Source organism: Lynx canadensis, chromosome X (genome assembly GCF_007474595.2).
Source record: "Lynx canadensis isolate LIC74 chromosome X, mLynCan4.pri.v2, whole genome shotgun sequence".
NCBI classification, from domain to species: domain Eukaryota; kingdom Metazoa; phylum Chordata; class Mammalia; order Carnivora; family Felidae; genus Lynx; species Lynx canadensis.
The window spans coordinates 111878298-111882369 of NC_044321.2; the positions used below are offsets into that span (position 1 = coordinate 111878298).

The window sequence follows — 4072 nt, forward strand, 5'->3', positions numbered from 1 at the left end:
AATACAGAAGTCACAAGGAGAATCAGAAAACAATTTGAGTTGAATAAAAATAAAACACACTTTAGTCAAACTTTGTTACATGCAGCTAAACCAGTGTGGACAGGGGGATTTTACAGCAGTCAATGCATAAATTAGAAAAAAGCATAAGTCTCACATCAACAATCTGAGCTGCCACCTCAAAAACTAGAAAGAGTACAGGAAATTAAACCCAAAACAAACAAAACGAAGGAAATAATAAAGAGAAGATAAAATTAAGAGAAAAAAACACCACACACAAAAAAAATCAATGAAACTAAATTTTGTTTCTTTGAAAAGATCAGCAAAACTGATCCACCCACGAAAAAAGAGGAGACACAAATTATCAACATCCCAAATAAGACTAGTGATATAACTATAGTTTGCAAAGATATTTAAAAGATATTAAGGCCATTTTATGAACAACTTTGTGCCAATAAATTTGGTAACCTTATGAAACTGAAATATACACTGAGAAACAAAACCACTAAAGTTACTCCAGAAAAGGAGATCACCTGCGTAGCCTTATGACTTACATTAAAGAAACAGAATTTATAGTCAAAACATTCCCACAAACAAAGCCCCAATCCTCAGGTTAAAAACCTCCCCAAAGAAAACAAGTGAGCCAAAAGAAGAAGGAATAGTTAACAACTCAGAGTTTATGGGGCCATCTCTATCCTAATACCAAACCGAAGACATTACAAGAAAAAAAAAAAAACTAGAGAACAATAACCCTTCTGAATACAGATATGAAAAAACCTTAACAAGATATTGGCATATTTAACCTAACGATATATAAAAAGAATAATATAATATACCCAAGTACAGTTTAACCCAAGAATGTAAAGTCGGTTCAAAACTTTGTCAAAGACCAATAAAGCAATTCACTATAATAAATTTTAAAAAATTTTTTAAATTTTCTCACTCCATGCCACAAAAATATTTGACAAGATTCAACACACACTCACGTTAAAAACTCTCCAGAAACAAGAATAAAAGAGAAATTCCTAACATTGATAAAAAGCATCTATAAAAAACTACAGCCAGCAGACATTCTCTAGAATAAGACAGAGATGTCCACTCTTACCTCTCTTATTCAACACTGTGCTGGAGATCCTAGCTACAAATAAAATAGAAGAAAATACTTTTCCTACTCTCAAATCAAAAGCTATTTGAAAGGGATAACATTACCTTCATTCTTAAAAGACATGATTGTTTCTGTGGAAAATGTCAGTGTACTATAAAGCTTCCAGAACAGGGGTGCCTGGGTGGCTCAGTCGGTTAAGAGGCTGATCTTGGCCCAGGTCATGACATCATGGTTTGTGAGTTTGAGCCTGGCACTGGGCTCCATGCTGATGGTGTGGAACCTGCTTGGGATTCTCTCTCTCTCCCTCTCTCTCTCTCTGCCCCTGCCCCCACTCGCATTTGGATGCTCTCTCTGTCAAAATAAATAAATAAACTTTTTTTAAAAAAGCCTTTAAAAAAATCTAGAACAAATGAGTTGATCAAAGTCATAGGATATAACGTCTACTATATACAAAAATCAGTTGTATTTCTATATGTTAGCAACAAACAATTGGAACTGAAATTTATTTATTTATTTGGAACTGAAATTTAAAATGAAGCATTGCTTTTTACGATACCACCAAAAGGATAAAATAGTTATGTATAATCTAACAAAATACATGCAAGATCTGTATCCTGAAAAAATATCTACATTGCAGCACTGTTTTTAATAGATATACACCACAAGCTAGATAGAACGCCAATAATAGACTGGATGAATAATGTATGGTTCTTTCAAACAGAGGAATGCTTTCAATCACTTAAAAAGATATTGCCGATTATTATTTATCAAAATGTGTTTTAAGTATTTATGTTTTTTAAAAGTTTAAACCAGCAACCGCAGTAATATTTTGTTTCAAACTACACCCATGTGTGCAGAAGAATGAATTGCAACACACAGCAAGATTTAAAGAACAAATACCTCTGAGTGACAGACTGTTTAAATTTTTATATCTACTTATCTGCTCCTCTTCACTTGTAGACATAGCTAATGTAATAAAAAATAATAAATATTTTCAGCCATTAAATTTGGTCTCCGTTGGCACTCTTGTATGGTTAAGAAGGAATGTTAGGGGGCGATATGCATGTAAAATCTTTCTGAATTTCTCTTCACCCTTACCATCTTCATTGGAGTAGCTCTCTAGGTAAATGTGGCCTCAACCTTAACCTTACCATATTGCGATTTGGATAGTTCAATTTGACCTTCATATTTTCAACATTCTGGAATTTCAATGGCATTTCCTATTTCCTTAAGATACTTTGAGAGACACTGATATTTTTGAGATATGCTGATATTTTGACATTCGTATACCATTTTGCATTTTTGAGTTTCCTTTATTTTAGACCTGTTGCATTGGGCGTGATGTGACACTTCGCTAATTCCAAGATTACTTTTCATCAAACAATAGTTTAAATGATCACATTTCTATTTGCATTCAAAAATATCATGTAAGTATTCACATCACGTGTATATTTAATTCAGATACTGCTGAGGCAAATAATTTCTGTTTTACTTGTACTGTCTGTATTGGAAAAAAATCACTATTTTACATCTTGAATGATTATGTTAAAATGTTCCTCAGCAGAAATCAGATCCTGAATTGTCAACGAAGTCTTCTGCCTGATATATATATTTTAGCAGGTCAGCACCCACTGGTCAGTCACTGGATTTGAAGAAGAACTCTGGCCCATAATATGAATTCTAGCATATGATTATGGAATTGAGTAAAAACACTGGGAACTGACTTAACTGTGACGCATCTACAACATACAGCATATGGCACTTCAGAGAACAGGGTGCTTCGATTCCAAATCCTGGCTTACTGGCCAGGGATCTTGGGGAAGTTACTTCGTCTCTCTCTTGGCCTGTATTCCCTCCCTTGTAAAATCGGGACAATGCCAGTACCTTCCTCAGAGGGATGATATGAAGATTAATGAAGTCACTACATGTAAAGTGCTTAGAATAGTGCCTGGTATTCAACAAATATTCTCTATTTTGGTGAATAAACTGGTGGTTTGGAATAGAGTAGTTTCAGGATACAGATGAAATGAACGTTGGATTAAAAGACCCTAATGGAGAGCAACAGCTACGCGAGATGGCAGCCACCATGGGCTCGGGAGTAAAGGTCCCTCGCAATTTTCGACTGTCGGAAGAACGGGAAGAAGGCCAGAAAGGAGTAGGGTCTAGAAGGTGATGAAGACCTGACACTTACAAGATGGACAGGGATGATAATTGGGCCTCCAAGGATAATCTATGAAAACCAAATATACAGCCTTAAAATAGAATGTGGACCGAAATACCCAGCAGCAACCTCCCCCCCCCCCCCGCTTTGTAAGATTTGTAACAAAAATTAATATGGAGTTAATAGTTCTAATGGAGTGGTGGACCTAAGAGTCGTATCAGTGCTAGCAAAATGGCAGAATTCACATAGCATCAAAGTCATCCTGCAAGAGCTCCGGTGCCTAATGATGTCAAAAGAAACCATGAAACTCCCTCAGCTGCCCCCCCACCCCCAGGACAGTGTTACAGCAATTAATGAAAAAGAAAAACTACAGCCCCTCCCCCTCCCCCCAATTCGATTTAAGCGGTCTTCATTTTCCACAATAGTAAATTTTCTAGATATGTCTTGTAGACCTCAAAGTACTAGAAAGGAAGCTCCCATTCAAAGGCAATTTATCGTAAGATACTGTAAACAATACTGATTTTTTGTCCATGTAAAATGTAAGTTATGCTATTAAAAAAAAAAGACCCTAATGGATCTAATGACCGCTACGTGACTAGTAAAATATACCAACACTGACCTACTGAGTATTGAATTTCATATACCTGTGCTAATTGCTAAATCATAGCATTACCTGGATTAACGTAATCTTCCAATAACCATATGGAATAAGCATGAGCATCTCCATTTCGTAAGCAGCGTAACACAGTGGGAATGTTATGGAACCTGGTCTGGATCACCGGTGGAAGAACCAAGTGACACTCAGAGAT

General features: G+C 35.9%; 1 pseudogene; it reads left to right on the forward strand.

Moving 5' to 3' along the window:
• Nucleotides 1-3176: 3176 nt before the first annotated feature.
• On the forward strand, nucleotides 3177-3617 carry LOC115507837 (annotated as a pseudogene).
• The last annotated feature ends 455 nt before the right edge of the window (nucleotides 3618-4072 follow it).